This window comes from Chelonia mydas, chromosome 8, assembly GCF_015237465.2.
Source record: "Chelonia mydas isolate rCheMyd1 chromosome 8, rCheMyd1.pri.v2, whole genome shotgun sequence".
Lineage (NCBI taxonomy): Eukaryota > Metazoa > Chordata > Testudines > Cheloniidae > Chelonia > Chelonia mydas.
This window is the reverse complement of record NC_057854.1, coordinates 89507428-89526343: the sequence shown is the minus strand read 5'-3', so window position 1 is coordinate 89526343 and position 18916 is coordinate 89507428. Positions and strand designations below refer to the sequence as shown.

Here is an 18916-nt window from a genome sequence, read left to right as displayed (position 1 = left end):
GTCTGGGGAGATTAGCTTCCTAAAAGAATGAGGTAAATTCAGGGAGGTCCTGAGGCAGACTAGACTCTCCCTTCTAAAATTGCAGCAGCATGACAGTGGCGCACTGTGGCATGCAGGAAGGCAAAGGTTCTCTTCTCTAAGCACATGTACAGAATAAAAACATTTATAAAGAGAATCAAGTACATTACACAGTCTTCCTTCTCTGTTCTTTGGGTACTTAGTGAGACAATGTTGTCCACAGGTTAGAGGAAGGGACTAGAACTCAGAATTGCTTGGTTCAATTCCCAATGACTTTATTAACTTGCCAACACCTTGGACAAATCACTTCCAGCCTGATTTTCATCAATGGGAACTCCGGTGCTCAGTGCCAGTGAAAATCAGGCCTCTCTTTTCTCTGTGCCTCTGTTTAGCCATCTGCAAAGTGGCTATAACAATGTCTCCTCCATAAGGATGTTTTGAGGATGCACTGATGTTTGTAAAGTGCTTTGAGATCCTTGCATGAAAGATGCTAAGTAAGTGCAAATACTATGATGACGATCCATTTAGAATGCTTTTTCTTCTCATTTTAAGAGCATGTTACTGGGCTATAGTTATACATTCAACAAGGAAAACCTTTGCAGTCAGGCTTTAAGCAAAGAGTGAGGGCATGATACACTCCCCCTGTGTTAACCTATTGCATACATAATTTTCCTGGTGTCAAATAGAAATAGAGATCTTGGGGTGCAAACTTAATTAGTTTTTTAAAAGAAAAAATTACTAAAGTAGTGGATGGAGGTTGAGCAGTAGATGCAGTATATTTAAATTTTAGTTATATTTGATACAATGCCTCATGGAATCTTACTCTCAAAATTGTGTCAAATCAACTTGGATATGAACACTGTGACTGAGTGGAAACAGAAAGAAGGAGCAGTAACAAAAGGTAATTAATGCTAGATAACAAAATATCATCTTAGGAGGCGATATCTACTGCAGAACCACAGGGGAATCTGTGTTAGGTCACTTTTACTTAATGCCTTCACTAATATTATAGGGTACAAACTGCACATTAATGGAACTTGCAGATGATACTAAATTGGAAAGAGCTGCAAACACCAGTGGAAGGAGAGAATACAGGACATGAGCCAAAGTCCATTGAAGTCAGTGGAAAGTGTTCCTGTGGACTTCAGTGGACTTTGGATCAAGCCCATAGGGAGATGAGAAATGTAGGCAGAGAATAACAAATGAGATTCAGTTTGAGAACATGCAAGCTGGTTAATGTTAATCCAAAGCGCACATTCACGGGGAGGCAGAAACTCACTATCAGAAAGACAGTGGCCAACTGGAAGAATGACAAAAGTCCTTGTGTGGCTGGCAGGAATGGCTTTCAAGAAAAAATTAAGAGCTAAATACAGTATGTCTAGATATGACAGAGGGGATAAAGTCTTGAAACTGCTTGGAAACTAAAGCTGGTACATAATGCAGCCCCTCACTTAGGCTGAAATTCACCCCTGTGCAGGGGACCAGTCCAAGAGCTATGCACTGTTTAAGTCATGCCCAATTTTAAGGACTGAATTGGTACATATTCCTTGTGCTGGACCTCTGCATGGGGTGAAGTGGGCTTTCACAGTGATGGCGAGGGCATCAGTGCTTTAGGAGTTGATGGTTGCCTGTGAATTTCATCTTGAAAGGGTTTGGGATCTGATTACATCGGAGACTGGCTCTCTCTCTATGAGCCACATATCCACAGTTGCAACCAGTGAAGAGGTTTGAGCTGGAGTTCCCTAGTTATGAATGGGTGGGAGCTTCTGACTGACGGCCTGTCCACTGTCGTTCTCTTGCCCTTTTGGTGCACTAGAGCCTTGTTAACTTTCTGTACATACTATGAGCTCATCTTTTTGTCCCGCGCACTCAGGGTATGTCTACACTGCAATTAAAAACCTGGGGCTGGCTAGTGCCAGCTGACATTAGGCTTGTAGGGCACAGGCTGCGGGGCTGTTTAATTGTAGGATATATGTTTGGGCTCAGGCTGAAACCAGGCTGCAGACTGAGCCCAAACATCTACACTGCAGTTAAACAGCCCTGTAGCATGAGCAGCATGGGCCAGCCGTGGGTTTTTAATTGCCGTGTAGACATACCCCTAAGTACAGGCTGTCTGGGGATATGTTTTATCTCAAGTGTGGGGGTAGGGTGGGTATTTACAGCTGAGCAGTTCACTATTTATTGTGTTCATGGCATAAACACAGAAGTTAGATAAACATAAAATACTCGTTCTAGAAGGTTGCAACGTCACGCTGCTTTAGTTTGTAAAATCCAGAACCTAATACACAAGAGCCAAAAACGGAGAGACAAAGCAGGCTGCTGCCTAAGGCAGAGAGTCACAACTCAACCTACCTTGCTCTAGGATGGCTTTTTGCAGGTTGACTGCTCCTGTTGTCTGCTTCCCTACACAGCCCCCTAGCACACAAGCAGGGCCAGGAAACACCCGGCAGGTTAAAGTGGTAGCTTGTAACTTCAACACCGTTTTCAATACATCACACTCATTACTCTGCAATATTGAAATTGTAAGCTCCTCTCACCACCAGTGCCAGACCATGGGACGGGGGCACCTGCTATGTAACATCCTTTGGACATTGAAAGAAATGACCCAATTAATATCTGATGGGTGTGAACTCCAGGGAGATCTGGGAGTTCATTATAAGGGTATAACCAAGAGTGATGGAAGGAAATTAAGAAAGGGAAACATTAGGCTGAGTTTTCTGACAGTAAGATCAGTTAGTCCATTGATTAATCTTCATTCCCCTGCATTGCCGTGTTTAAAATTAGGCTGACTGTATTAGGGAATGTACAGCAGGGAACACACCCCCACAGTCAGGGAAGCGGGCTACTGGTCCAAATAGGCCAAATTCAGCCCTGGTGCAAGAGGGCACAGCTTCATTGCTTGAGGCTTCCCTGAGGTTCGTCTGTCTCACACAGGCATCTGAACTGTCCTAGGAGCCTCAAGTATTGGAGAGAACAAATGTGGCATTAAAGGCTCCGTGAGATCCTCAGTCAAGTGCAGCTCCAGCAGACTGCAGAACCATTAGACTAGTAGCCAGCTGTGTTGAACACCAGATGACTATTAGACCCGATAAATGCGGCTTCAGTAGGTGTATGCACAAGAGATAATGACTTGGCAAATTTAACTCAAACAAATCTGGCTTGGAACTACCCCAAAAGTACTTAATCAATGAAAGGAATTGTTTTCAAAATAATATGTGAAACTGTCAAGGAGTCTTTAGGTGTTTAAATAGCCATTTAATGAGATGGCAGTAAAAGTTATGCAGATATTTATTTTACTAAAACTGGTTATTGCTGTTCGTTAAATATAGTTTATGCTCTGCCAATATTTCCATTCAAAAGACAAGTTCAAGGCAAGACACATCCTATCCAGAGACTTCCCTTTTATGACTTGCCAGGTTAAGAAAAAAATCATTCAGACTCTTCCTCTAAAACCTCTTTGACAAGTGGCCACTAGTCTCTTCTGACCATGAATCAGGTAGTGTTATAAAAGCAGTGTTGGCAATTCTTGTCCTGTTTTTTGAACATTCAGACATGGCAATACCATGAAGCTAGAAGCGCCAGGGCATTCTTCATCTCTTCTGACTGCTTGCCTCTGTTTTTCTAGTTACTGTACATGCTGGAACAAAGACGCCCATCATGCAGGCTTTGGAGACTGGGCCCAGCACCATCTCAGCACAACCGACACCATCATCATTGATCACACCCACTGCAAACAAACCAAGTTGGTGGCTTCTCCAAGTACATGACGTTGTCTGCAACTTGGCCAGACCTTAATGCTCCCAGGCCTTTCTGAGGAGGTTTCCATGCTCATGGGGGTTGTGCTGGAGTCTGTGGTGGAATGGACTCTGTGACTGCTGTTAAACAGAAAGGAGGAGGTGGGTCTAAGATCCACCCTGAAGGGAGAGCCACTTTTGCCTAAGTTGATCTGGAAAGAGATTGATGGCCCACCTTGAGGGATGGAAAGAAGTCTTGGAGCAGTGTCTTAATTTCTTAAGAAACAACAGACACTCAATGGATGCTGGACACCTAACTCCTCTTTGTGCCTTTCAAAATCTCCCCCTCTGTGTCTCACCTGCTCTCTCTGCTGTCTCATTTGCTGGGTACAGGGCAGCTACTTTTTCCTCGGGCAGTAGCAGTGGTCAGGGAGCTGGTTTGATTCTCACACAGACCCTCCTGTGGGCTCCAGCTCTGGGCATGGAACTTGGCAGATAGCCCACACCTCCGCTTTGGGGGCAGGCTTGCTGCAGAGAGACTTTGGAGGTCAGGGAGCCCATTCAATGAGTCTCCCCAGAGAAGAGGCTGAGTGAGGCACTTGGGACACCAAGAACTACTTACTCTAGCCTGTGGCAAAAGAGGCCCAAGGATTAACTGCAGGTAGAAGACAGGGCGGGAACTAGGAAGATGTACACTCTTCACTAAGCTGCATGGATGGAGTGAAGCTCTTTTGGTAATTCCCCGGGCTGCTATTGCTTTTACTTTTTTAACAACCCTATCAGCCCTGCTTTCTCCCTTCTGCCGCAGGAGTTAATGCCCATTTCAGTTCCCTCCAGCTCTCTGATCTTTAATAGCTTGGGGGTGTGTCTACACTAAGGAAACTCGAGCTCCATAGCTACGTTGGCACAGCTACGCTGGCATAGACACAGAGTGTAGATGCAGCCTATGCTGACAATGGGGGTTTTTCTATTGGCATAGCACCGCTGCATCCCGGAACAAAGCACTCTTCTGTTGACATAGCTGCATCTACGCTGGGGATCATATCCGTGTAGCTATGTCAGACCAGTGTAGCTATGCCAATATAACTTTTGGGCGTCCTCAGCAGTTGGGCATGAGAGAGAGATGGCAAGGTACTGTGCTCAGACCCTCAGGGAACAGCTTCTTCATTCTTCCTGTGGGCTGGTCTGCACTTGAAAGTCATATCTGCATAGCTATGCCGACATAACCCCCCAGCGTAGATGCAGCTGTGTCAACAGAAGAGTGCTTCCATCAGGGTAGCTAATGTCATTCGAGGAGGTGATGTTTCTGCATCTACAGAAAAACCCCTTCTGTCGGCATAGGCTCTGTCTGCATTTTGGGGCTCTGCTGGTAAAGTCTCTGTAATGTAGACATACTCTGTGATTAAATAAGGGTTCCCTGCTCACTGGCCATTAGCAGTGCCCATCACTGCAGCTAATGATTATAAAGGATCCTTTTGTACAGAACAGCTGAAATTTTTTTTTTTGAACCTCCATCAACATGCAATATCCAGTGCGTTCCACTCTGTTCCACAGTTGCATGAGGTTAAAAGAACAGGACTTGGCTCACTGTGTAAACCCTCTGCTCATGGTCTGTATCACTTGCCTATATAAAAGCTTGCGCACACAGCAAATTTTGCAATGTCGGAAGTCTGTGTTACAATGTGATCATTCTCCTAGCTCTGATAGATCTGTTTGGTCTTGTCTGTGTGGATGGAACCAAACTATTTTCATAGCCCTGTAAAAACCTAGGACCTATCTACAATCTCAGTTACAACTAATGTTTTTCCTAAATTCTGATATGTGATAACATTAGAATCATGGAGACACACACACAACAAGTAATTTAATGTGAGAAGGTTTTAGAAATAAGGGCCAGCTCCTCAGTTGTGAGTAGGGTGCAAGTGGCAGGAATCCTGCTCTGCAAAGCTCAGGTTCTGCTCTGTTACACCATTGTAAAGCAAGTGTAACTTCATTTACTCCAGCTTTTTCACCAGTGTAACTGAGAGCAGGATTTAGCTACAAGCAGGCAGGCCTCCAACTACTCACAAGAATAAGACTGGCAAGGAGGTGTGCAAACTGCTCTCCTCTCTAGTCAATCATGCTCACAACTATCCTAGTTTAGTGACTGATGGGTGCTCACCTTCCTGTTGGGATTTTAACTCAGTTGTGACCTGCATCTGGGGAACTGTAGCTCTTTTTAAGGTACCAGGAGGACACTTTTTCTTTAAACTTTATTTTTTGTAGTGGTAGTGTAATTTTATAATACAACCTCTGAGCATCCTGAAAGGCTTGCTATCCTTTCTTCCTCCTGCAGCGAAGAAGGCAAGAATGACTCTGCAGCACTGAGTTCTCATAAATTACTGACCATACAGGAGGTTTTACTACTTGTACCCACCCAGTCTGCCATACAGTTCAGGGAAAAGGGAGCTGAGTCAGATGGAGAATAAGAGCAGAAGCATGTTTCCACCTGTTAGCTGAGACATCAAATGGGCCAGACAAGCAAATAAGAGGCATCACAATTCAGGCTTTTTGAGTTTTGATGTGAATTGCATAACAAGTTGGGTTATGTAAATGCATGAGAACTTGTGACGGAAATGTCAGATCCTTCTGCTTACAACACAGATGTTGAGCTTTAGCAAAATTACCAGTCTAGCTACAAAAAGGAATCTAAGATTGAATAAGCATATAACAAGCGTAGTCTGAAAAGTTATCCCAGGACAGGCATAAGAGCCAGGAATTCCTACATTCTAATACTAGCCCTGACACTGACTGCCTGTTTGGCTGTGGGCAACTCACCTAACTACTCTGCTTCAGTTTTCCTGTCTAAGAGGTGGCTGAGAGTACTTCCCTATTGTGCTTCCCAGGGATATTGGGAAGATTGATTAGCTAATGTTTATACAGTGCTTGTTCTAAGTCTTACTGTATATCAACAACTAAGTCGTGACTTCTCTGTAAGGGCTAGCAGTGCCCTTTCCCGCCCAGGCTACCTGCCTCCCCATGACTATCTAGCAGCATTTCTGCAATGAACCATTTGGCACTGATTCCTTGAGTTTTGAAAAGTTTATGGATTCTGCACATTTTACAAAATGAGATATTTTCCCCAAAATAAATCCCCTATTTACCAGAGGAGTGTCACAATTATTTCTTACTTCCATTTTTGCCCCTTTACCATCTTTTGGGGCTGGCAGATACAAAAGCAGGGCGGTCACTACAGGGACAAATCCTGAACCTGCTGAGCTGATGGCAAAGCTCTTGTTGACATCCAAGGGACTAGGATTTGGCAGTCTTCCCTCCCCAAAGCCACCTTGCAGTCTTCGCTTCAAGGTTGATACACTAAATATGTTGCTTTTTATTTTATTTAAAACAGGCAAAGTTATTTTTTCTCCTTGTACTGATATTTTTATTTTTTTTTTATTTTTGCACAGCTCGGCTTGTAACATATGTCCGAGGACACCTCGGTCATGTGTTGTATGGCCTGACATTCGACTGGCTAAGGAAATGGCTTCTGATGCATAGTCTAGCATATGCACATTAACACATTAAAGGAGACAAAGACTTTCATGGAATGTAAACTTTTTCCTTTTTATAAGGAGATCATGAGTATGCACCTTGTCTTTCATCTATGGCTATTTTTGAGCCTGATTCTGCTCTCATAGTGGTGTAAATCAGAAGAACCTCCATTGAAGCCAAAGGAACTACAGTGGTTTAAAGTTCGTGTCAGATCAGAATGAGGCTCATGGACTCTAGTTGGTCTTGCACATTATTACACTGATTAATGGCCTAATTCATTCAAAAATATGTGCAACATTCACTTTACACTGCAGTCTACAGATTGCTTTTTCAGAAGATATGCACACTTTTCTGATTCATTAACTGCATTCAGGCCATACAGAACTGATCGCACTTCTCCATCATGTACCCAAAATGTGGACAAGTTCAGTCCATCAAACGATCCCAAAACATACACAGTAGCAGTCTAGGGTAAAGATATCAGCTGCCATGTTTAACTGATAGTTTAAAAGTTATACAGTGTTTGCTGAAATCTGTATCGTGCTGTTCAAGAACAATGAAGTGTCATAGCAACTATGCTGTCATATGGTGCGCTCAGTGGGGAAAAAATATTAACACAAAATGTTCACTTGGAACTTGTCAGGCCAGATTCATGCCTGATGAAATTCCAAAGGCTTCCCTGCAGTCCTAGCAAACATGGATTTGGCCATAATGCTTTGAAATAAAATGTTACTTGAAAAATATTTGGTGGGCATGTTCCAGGAGCATGACCTGAACTAGTAGCTTTGTGGTAAAGATTGAGCGAATGAGCTTTATTAATATACCATCATTCATCTTGAAGGATCCCGGTGTATTTTGTAACTTAAAGAATGTGCAGGGATCAAACTACCCTCAGTCAGATGCAACCATTTCTGGGAAAGCAGAGTCTGTTATATTATATTTCTGTCCTCAAATGTACATACTAGCATTAGATTCTATGGGCCATATTTTAAGCACCCACTCATGGACCAAATTTTAAAAGTCCTTGACTTCCATATGAGCATTCAGCAGTTCTCAGTGTGATGCTGGTTTTTTTGAAAAGCTGGCTGTGTTTGCTGACCTTATTGAAGGAAGGGTCACAGAGCAAAATGGAATAATTTTGCAACATACGGGCTCTATTATTTATTTTTATTACAGTGGGGCCTAGAAGCCCTAACTGAGATCAGGGTTCCTCTGTGCTAGGCACTATGTAATAAAAGAAAATCCATGCTCTGAAAAGTTTACCAGCCCAAGGTCCCGTACCCCCCAATTCCTTTTGTGGCGGTGAATCAAGTCCCATGTAGTCAGAGTATTTATATTACAAAACCTGATCTCTACTGCAAGCACTTCCACCTTCTTCTAATACAGCATGTATTCCCTGTTTCTGGAGGCATCACAACAGAATGGATCAAACAGCAGTCTGCTCTGGTGTTGCAACACTAATTGTACATTTTATTTCCAACGTCCAGATACCAATAGAGCTACCAATCGACCTGGCAGAGAGGTGGAGTATTGCTGACAGGCCTCAGTTGTCAGGCAGCAGCACTGAACCTAAGACCTTTGGAGCTAAATGCATCAGCCTCTACTGCGTGAACTAAAAGCTACCTGCCTCTTAACCAAGGCTATAGCACAGTCCTCAATCTCTAGATAAAAACGAGGAGTCCGGTGGCACCTTAAAGACTAACAGATTTATTTGGGCATAAGCTTTTGTGGGTAAAAAAACCCACTTCTTCAGATGCATGGAGTGAAAATTACAGATGCAGGCATAAATATTTATGTAATTTTCACTCCATGCAACTGAATGAGAACTGTTTTAAGCTGGGCCACGAGCCACACCATGCTGCTTGGCCCTGCTCTGGCGCTCCGGCTGGGGCGCTGGGTCAGGGGCCACACCCCACGGCTCCCGGAAGCTGCGGCATGGCCCTGCTCCAGCTCCGACATGCTCCAATGGGAGCTGCAGGGGCGGTGCCTGCGGATGGGGCAGCATGCGGAGCCACCTGGCCGCGCCGCCACGTAGGAGCCAGAGAAGGGGCTTCCGGGAGCCGCTTGAGGTAAGCGCCGCTCAGAGCCTGCATCCCCTGAGCCTCTTCCCACGCCCCAACCCCCTTATCCCGCTCTTCAAACCCCTCAATCCCAGCCCAGAGCACCCTTCTGCACCCCAAACCTCTCATCCCCAGTCCCACCCCAGAGCCCGCACCTCCAGCTGGAACCTGCGCCCCTTCCTGCATCCCTGCCCCAGCCCTGATCCCCCTCCTGCCCTCCAAACTCCTTGGTCCCAGCCCAGAGCACCCTCCTACACCCCACACCCCCACTCCAGAGCCCACACTCCCTCCTGCACCCCAATCCCAATCCTCTGAGCATTCATGGCCCGCCATACAATTTCTATTCCCCGAAGTGGCCCTCGGGCCAAAAAGTTTGCCCACCCCTGCTCTAGATGGTCTAAGTGCCTCTGGAGGGGAACAGAACACCACACCAATCAGACATGGTTACAGTGGCACTGAGTGATATCCACTACAGTACAAGGGACTGAATCTGATTTCACTTACACCGGTTTACACTTTGTGACTCAAGTGACTTCAGTGGAATACTCCAGATTTACACCAGTGTATGTGAGATTGGGATCAGACCTGTATAAACTTTGTCTTAATGCTATAACACATCACAGATTGAAAGTCTTGTTTTTAAGAAGGCAATTTATCACTGGGCTCACCAGGTCCTGGCAGGGCTGTGACTTGAAACCTATTACCAGTGAGAAAATATAATAAATCTTGTGATGAGAGAAATTGCACTGTACTCACTTTACTAACAAAAAACAAACAAACAAACCACCCTGGGCACAATTACTGCATAGTGACACAGAAGTGGGTCCATGAGCCATGAACCCCGAGCCCCAGTGTCCCGCAGGGCAGAAGCCAGGAGCCCGAGCACCCCACAGAACAGAAGCCCTGAACTCCAGCGCCATACGGGGTTAAAGTTGGGAGCCTAGAGCCCCAGCCCCGCGTGGGGCTAAAGCCCTGAGCTCCAGTGCCCCTCTAGGAGCCTGGAGCCCCAAAACTGGGAATCTGGAGCCCAAAGCCCCATGAGACTAAAGTCCAGAGCCCACAGAGAGGTAGAGTCTGGGTAAAATTACACTCTGAGTATCTATGAGGATGGGTAGGGGTGGGAACCATATATTACATCCTGAGTACCCATGAGAGAGGGTTAGGGGTGGAACCTTAAATTGTGCAAGTAACATGAGCCCCAGTGCCCCGCAGGGCTAAAGCCTGGAGCCCTGGTGCCCCACGGGGAGGAAAGGTCAAGCTCCCCCCCACACCGCAGGACTAAAGCTGGGACCCCTGAGCCCCCGTGCCCCGCATAGTTACCTGACTCTGTCAAGGAATTAAGCAAAACTTCTAGGTTTTGTCATTTTGAAAATAGCAATAGCAACATTTTCATGAATTTTTTTGCTAGTCCATGAGAACCTGAAAGTGAAAATGACTAGAAACAAAAATGAAAATGTCTAGTCTATTTTCCTTTTCCGAGATGAATGACATTTTAAAAAGGGAACTGGAAAAAACAACAAAAGCAAATTAAATTTTAAACATTTTTTTACTGGGCACACAGGCCAGGGGAGATATTTTCCTTTTAAATATATATATTTTAACCCGAGATGGCACTTTTATAATCTATGATTATAATTATAATCTTTGCAAATGTGAATAGGGTTGATTTGTTTAGTGCTTATACTGTTCTGGATGTTCTACCCCAGGGGTTCTCAATGTTTTTCTTCCTGAGGGCCCCCGCAACATGCTATACAAATTCCAGGACCCAGCAAGGGGGGGAGAGAGACAGGGCTCCTGGATCCAGCTGCAGGGGGGCTGTCTCTGGGCTTCAATCGCAGGAGGGGGAGAGTCTCAGGGCTTCTGCCCTGCCGGGCTTGGGGGCTTCTGCTCCATGGGGCTAGGGGTTCAGGGCTTCTTTAGCCCCATTAGGCTGGGGGACTCGGGGGCTTCTGCCCCTCCAGGTGCCAGAGTTTGGGGTTTGTGCCCCGCAGGACACCAAGGCTCAGGGCTCTCAGCTTTAGCCCCGCGGGGCAGAGGGGCTCGGAGCTCCATGTTTTAGCTCTGGGTTCCTGGCATTAGCGGCTCAGGGCTTCTGCCCCTCCGGGCACTGGGGCTTGGGGCTCCCGGCTTGTGCCCTGTGGGGTGCTGGGGCTCAGGGCTTGTGGATCCCCTGAAATGGGGGGCTGCGCCCCACCGTTTGAGAACTGCTGTTCCATGGTATACAGTGCTTGATTCGCTGGGTAAATGGGGGGAGTAACTCCACTGAAGCTAACGGGATAAAACCAGGGTGAGTGGAAAATCAAGCCCATTCCCTGCCCCAAGGACTTGCAGTGTAACAAACAGTGGGGGGAGGGGGGTCTGGGTAGCAGTCAGCGGGGTTTTTCCTTCGCTTCTCTCCCCCTGCTATTGATAGGTTCGGGTTTTGTGGCCTTCACAGCCGGAATGACTCCCACATGGACGATGATCAGCAAAGTTCCTGGCCGGTGCAGCTCGGATGGTAACTCACCCCCAGCTAGCTCGGCTTCCTTGGACTGGACAAGCCCTGGGCAGCCCTGGGGCCAGGAGGAGCCCGATGTCACAAAGCGGGGAAGAAAGGAGGAGGGAGGCGCTCACCGGGAAACAAACGACCCTGGCTCCGCAAAAGCACCCCGCCCAGCCGACTCCAGCCAGGTCCCTTCTCAGGGCGGCGCGGGCAGCCGCCTGCCTGGTTCCCGACGCCTCGTGTCCTGCGATCGCGTTTCCTCGCTGCCCCAGCCGGCTGCTGTCTCCAGCTGTGGGGAGTGAGGGGGCAGATCTCCACCTCCCCTCCCCCCAACAAGAGATGGCAGAACCGCCTGCAGCAAACAGCTGGCATCTAACTGCCTAGTCAAGCACGGGGCTGCCCGGCTCGGCTCGGCTCGGCTCGGCAGCTGCTATGAACCTAACCGTGCCCGATCTCTCCCCCTCCCCCAGACTGCAGCTCTGGGGCTGGGCAGTCCCGCGACGGGCGATCCCCGAGCGCTCCCCGGCCGGAGGGGCAGAGATAGATGCTCATGGAGCCCTTTGGCTCTTTTGTGCCCCCCCACCGCACCCAGGCGTCCCCGCCCCAGCCCAGCCCTGCACTCCGGGAGACAAAGGCGAGAGGGCGAGCGGCGCGCTGACAAAGGAGCGAAGTTTCTTTACCTTGGGAGGTGTCTTTAGTTCCTGCCCGGCTCGCCCGGCTCCAGCAGCTGCTCTCAGTCCGCCCCTGGGCGGGCAGCACCTTCCCGCCCCCCGCCGCCCTGGGCTGCGTGGGCTGCGGCTCCCCGCCTCCCGCTGCCAGCTGCCCGGGGCTGAGCCAGGGGGATGCTCCCGGAGACAGCCCGGGAGGCAGATGCGAGGCTCGGTGCCTTCCCCGAGACTTTCCGAGCCTCCCTCGCTGCCTGGAAGGCGGGCCCGTCCGCCCCGTGCCCACGAGCCTCGGGCGGGTGGAGAGCTTTGCCCCTCGCGAGTTCAGCGCGGCTTCAGCATCGCGTGCCGCCCTCTCGCCTGTCTCGGGGCTTGACAGTGTCGGGGAAAGAAAATGGAAGAGAAAGGGCTTCAGATACTGGATTCGCCGGGCAAGGACTGGACTCCTCACACCTCGTCGTTGCCTAGTGCTTTGCCCTTTCCAAGCCTTATGCTGCTCATCCGTCAACCCTGTAACCCCCCCCCCCAACACACACACCTTTATTAATAACAAGAAGATGGAAATCTGTGGTGTGTTTTCTACCAAATCCTGCGGGGGGAGGGACTCCAGCACTTGCTGAGGTCTTTAAGGTCCGCGCCCGCGTTCTCATGCAGCGCACACCCACTTGACTAGATCCAAGGGCCAGCTTCGGCTCTCGGGCTGGTCTGAAGTAAGGGCCGTGGAATGACGGTGTATTTGAATCTTCCTAGTGGAGTCCATCTCTGAGCAATGGCACTGAATTCAGCAGTGACAGAAGCAGCGGTGTGTATTACACATGAGGTGTGAGGGGGTTAAAGTAATAATAAGACTTCAGCCTTACACAGTACAGTGCTCTCTTCATCCATTCATCTCAAAGTGGGTTAGGAAAGAAATTGAGCATCATTGGTTATTCACATTTTCAGAGAGGGAAGCTGAGGCCTTACCTAAATTCACACAGAAGCTCAGGAGCAGAGGCAAGAACAGACCCTGGCCCTCCTAATTTCCAGCCCCGTGTCTTACCCACAGGTCCCCACTCCCACTGGCACCCCTATGCCATTCCGTGAGTGTGCAAAAAGAGCGGTTATACTGTAGTTTTGTTTTGTTGCCGTTCTCGGGAAGCACATCTAATCCTGTTTGCACATGTAAAAGCAAGATGCCACTGGGAATGAATGTCCATGCCCAAACTGGCTTGTTAATTGCTGTTTGGCATCCTTAAGCTTCTTCTTCCTTTGTACACATCGCAATATCTAGATTGGTTTCAGAGCAGCAGCCGTGTTAGTCTGTATTCGCAAAAAGAAAAGGAGGACTTGTGGCACCTTAGAGACTAACCAATTTGTTTGAGCATAAGCTTTCGTGAGCTACAGCTCACTTCATCGGATGTGTTCAGTCGTCGAACTGCTACATCCTTGAGGGTAGCAAGGTATTGCCTTCCACCCTCTAATCTAACGGAGCACTCCTCCACCACATGTTTGACCGTTTGCATCACTGCCCTGCAGTCACACTGTGAAAGATTGGACTAAGCCAAATTTCTTCATTGTGGCAGCTGCTCTGGCTGTTTCAATCAGCAGCCTACTAACCCAAGTCCAGGATCTGCATCCCAGGTTGCAAACAGGTGGATGTAGGTTAGGGCTTCTGAAATTCATTAGCATGCTGGTCTCTCTATCCCAGAATTGCTACAAGGACATAGCTATTGGCCTTGTTATGCTGTTATTCACCTAAGACTGGCACTGGGCCAGCAGTCCTGGACGTGAGGGCATGAATGGCTGCTGCAAAAGGATGTCACAAAGTCAGTCATAGCAAGTCAGCAGAACTGCAGGTGTAGGTGTTTTCTTCTGGAGGCGAACAGATCTTCTTGGAGGATGTGTCCGCTGCTTGTTTGCATCTATTGGAACCATTGTGAGTCTTGGGTGCAGCAAGTTGTTTTAATCTGCCATAGCCCTCCATGCAGTTTTAAGGGTGATGGTGTCTCATAGAAGTTTGGGGGGAATGATATGAGCCAACACTTATAAATTAGATGGTAATGAGGGGTAATAAGGCAACTACTAACGATAAGGGTGGCTGTGTTGGGCTTTGAATCAACTAGATGTGTGTGCCGATTTCTGCCCCTAACTGCTGAGTGATATTCACTGGAGCATCAGGACTGAGGTTTGTAAAGCATTTGCCTCTGCTCCCCAGGAGGTTCCTGCTAGCATCTGGATCAAGGCAGTGCGGGAGGTGGACATTGTGTTCTAGATGGGACTGGTATGCTAGATTGCGGCCCAGTTTGACTCCTAAATAAGTGAGAAATGGCTGGAAAGGGGGTGGACAATCCTCAGTGCAGACTTAAGGGATGGATTGGCCAGACAATTGTTTAGATGAAAGGTTGTGTGGCAACTGTCTGAGACTCACTTAATGTAAGTTTCCACTGACAAAGGTAAGCAGACAGAGCATTCATGTACTGACTGGGTGACCCTTTAATATTATGTAGACCATCACCCACCTCAGCCAGACAGACACTATCCACATATATGCACTTATCGGCTGTAGTTGTTAGTAGGTCATAAATCTATGTGTTGAAAGGGAGATTAGCTAGAAAGGGGAATGTTACAGAGATGCCTAAGCAGGCTGAGTTTATCTCCAATTTACTAGATAACGCTCCAGTTTGTTATCTTTTCTTTGGTGAACCTCACCATGGGCTTACAGGGGATTGTCTGCAACAACTCGACAGTTGCTTGGTGACCAGCTGGGACAGTCCAGACTTGTCTTTAGATCTAAAATTGCCTGCAGGCACTTCATTCTGGTTTTGTAAATGATACTTCAGTTGGCCTTGATTGTATAGTGCCATTTTCAATCCTACATTGAACTGCTTCTGACTTTTTGAAATAGCATCATGCTAACGTATGATACAGAGGCCCATTGGTGTCCATTGGCAAAGGGTTCACTGTTCTTTACAAGCAACTTATGTCTCAGATCTGACAAAGCCACTACATCTAATATAATAACAGGTTTCAGAGTAGCAGCTGTATTAGTCTGTATCCGCAAAAAGAAAAGGAGTACTTGTGGCACCTTAGAGACTAACCAATTTATTTGAGCATAAGCTTTCGTGAGCTACAGCTCACTTCATCGGATGCATCAAGGTGGGCCATTTCCAGCACAAATCCAGATTTGTGCTGGAAATGGCCCACCTTGATTATCGTACACATTGTAAGGAGAGGATCACTTTACATAAGCTATTACCAGCAGGAGAGTGGCGTGGGGGGAGAGAAAACCTTTTGTAGTGATAAACACCCATTTTTTCATGATTTGTGTGTATAAAAACAAACATCTTCTGTATTTTCCACAGTATGCATCCGATGAAGTGAGCTGTAGCTCACAAAAGCTTATGCTCAAATAAATTGGTTAATCTCTAAGGTGCCACAAGTACTCCTTTTCTTTTTTCAGTCATATGTTGTCTCCTGGACATATAATGCAATGGGAATTGATATTAACAAATAAGGATGCCAGTGGCTCTGATAACAAGGCAATAATGCATCTGAATGAACAACCAATTAGACTAAAACCCTCAGTAGCTTATTCAGAGAAGGGAAAGGTATCGACAGCAGACATATTGGCTTCCGTGCTTTTTTCTCACCATTATTTGAGTAAAACAGAAACAGTATGAGAGGTTTTGAACTTCATGGAAAATAATAAAATTGGTCAAACTCAGGGAATAAATTTGATAGGAAACTATGGGAAAGGTAATGTTAATTAAGGCAGATGGAAGAAACAATGGGATAGTGGTATTTTTAAAGTGGAAATATATTGCCCTGGATTGTTGGAAGGTAATATACCTCTAGATGACCGTAACCCATTATAGGGAACCTGTGTGTTTTTGTACTCATGTCCTGTCATTGTCCACAGATCTGGGAAACAGAGAAATTGGAATTGGTCAGTTAAGATTTTTCCTTCTCAACATCCAGAGCTGGAAAAAGGTGAGCAGGCTGAGCTCTTGAAATACAAAGTGGGCCACATTCTTGGCATACCTACACACTTCCTCCTTTACACCCATTCAGGCCTTGATTCATTGAAATCTGTAAGAATCTTGTCTTTCTGCTGACTTCAGTAGACTTACATTCAGATACATAAAGAAGTAAAGAAATTAGTTAACAGAATTGTATTTCTTTGGGATGCTTCTGCGATGTCAGAGCCCAGTATAGCAATGTAATACAGCCAACCTTTGGCCTTTTGACTAAGAGACCAGTCTCTCTGGAATCAGTGAAACCAGCTTGCTAATTCCACAGAGTTGCACCTGCTTATGCAAAAAGTTAATTAGGCCCTCTGTCTGGCAGGGGAGAAACAACACTGCTGCTCAGAGCCACCAGCCACTATCACAGAAATAGAAAGGAAAAAGAAAAATGAGGATGGTTTAGAAATGCAGCTAACGCGAGAAATAAAGAAAAACAAAGTGTGACCCATTCTGTATATTAAAACCTGTCAACATTTAAAAGAAGACTCCTGTTGGGCTAAGTTTTCATAAAGGCAACCCTCGCCGCAGCAGTAAGCAGCTCTCCTTTCTAGCTGATGTGTAAATAGAATTAATCAGAGCTCTATATTTGGCTGACCATCATGATATTCAGCAAATCGACTATGTGGGGAGCTGGGTTAAAAGTCCAAAGGTGGGTGGAGGCGTCATTAACAGAGAGAAACTGCCTTGAACAACAGAGTTAAATGATCAGACTCAGACACGCATTTTGTTTTTCGAAAGGAGAAGTACTACTGAAGCTATGCACAATTGTTTTAGTTTGCATGCCATGGCAAATGGCTAGAGCTGCAAGAGACCTGGAACAGCATTGCAAGACAAGTAATCTATCTGTAGGGAATAACTGTTCTCTACGAATTTCAATGAATTTGGTCTCAGCAGGCTCTTCTTCAATCTAAGTGATTGGAGTCTGTCTGTTCTGACACCTTCCTTTCCTCCCCTTCAAACCTTAAACTAATATTTAATGCGGACAATGTGAGGAAAATCCAGTTCATATTTTAAGTTTTGAGCTCCCTCACATCTCTTATGTATAGAGACCTACATGACCTTGATGTATTCACTGTAATGAGAAAAGGAGTACTTGTGGCACCTTAGAGACTAACCAATTTATTTGAGCATAAGCTTTCATGAGCTACAGCTCACTTCATCGGATGCTGTGAGCTGTAGCTCACGAAAGCTTATGCTCAAATAAATTGGTTAGTCTCTAAGGTGCCACAAGTCCTCCTTTTCTTTTTGCGAATACAGACTAACACGGCTGTTACTCTGAAACCTGTCACTGTAATGAGATTACCTTTCAAGACTCCAAGGACATAAAGAAATTAGTTGTGTTTAGTGACCTTATGCAGCGGTTTTTATTCTTCTTATTTTGATACATGTACAGCTAGACTCTGACCTCTGTCTCATTCTGAGTGCTCTCTGTCTGCCTCTATCTCTCTCTTCCTCTCTATGACCTCTAAAGCAGTGCTTCTCAAGCTATCTGATGTGGGGGACCGGCAATTTTTTTTCCCAACGTACGCGCAGACCAGCAGCCGATGGCTCGCGGACCGGCACCGGTCCGCGGACCACCACTTTGAGTAGCACTGGTCTAAAGTGTTCGGTCATATTAAGACTTTCAAAGTTCCTTGCACAGTCAAAAGAAGAAATTCTATACTTAAAACCTGTTAACTACAAACCAAACACAGGCCACCAGGTGGTTGCATATATTCTGCCATTGTCCCTTGGGCCAGGTGTTGGCCAATTGCAATCTTGGATAGGAGACTGCTGAGGAAAACATAGATGCTGCAGTGATGGTAAAACATCCCACAGCACTTTAAAAGGAAAAGAAGTGTTAATCTAAACTGAAGCTAAATTCCAAGTTGGGTAATTATATGTTGCATACACTAACCACACTACTAATCTGCAGTATTCCACCCTGGTGGAGCATGGAATTTCCCTGGAAGTTGAACAAAGAGAATGAGATGTTAGCACAGCCTGTTAAAAACATGGAGGGACTCAGAGAGAGGGAGAACAAAAGGGACAGACTTTAGGAGGAAGTTAGGGCATGTTGTCTGTTCTTCTTCGTTTCAAATGCTGCCCCAGCAGGAAGTGTGTCCCAGGAAATCGAAGACAGCATCTAGAGTGGACAGGAAGTGTGATATCTCTGCACATCCTGGAGGTCTGTCTTATTCAATAGCACACTGTAAACCAGAGTACCCACATAGCTGGCACTCTGGGAAAGTATGTGCATAAGCAGCTGGGGAGCTTGGGGGAGGTGCCATGAGTCTCAGGGCTTAGGCAATTGGACTGTGGGGTCTCAGCCCTCAGAGGGGGTTGAGAGTAATAGGACCTGCACCCTAAGGGTGTGCCTTGAAACCCAGAGGCAACGTCTGGACTCTCCTAAGACTCAGGGAAGCTTAAAAGCAGATGAGTC

General features: G+C 46.5%; 1 protein-coding gene across 2 annotated transcripts in view; it reads right to left on the bottom strand.

Annotated features, from left to right (window-relative positions):
- The window catches only part of KANK4 (KN motif and ankyrin repeat domains 4), a 57251-nt gene extending 44427 nt beyond the window's left edge, over window positions 1-12824 (bottom strand). Inside the window, exon 1 of one of the 2 annotated variants that reach the window (XM_037907261.2) lies at window positions 12506-12824. The gene's annotated coding sequence lies outside the window, so the exon portion shown is untranslated. Of the gene's footprint in view, window positions 1-11956; window positions 12369-12505 lie in introns of those variants that run through there. The other variant, XM_007059043.4, reaches the window with a different exon arrangement.
- Between the last annotated feature and the right edge of the window lie 6092 nt (window positions 12825-18916).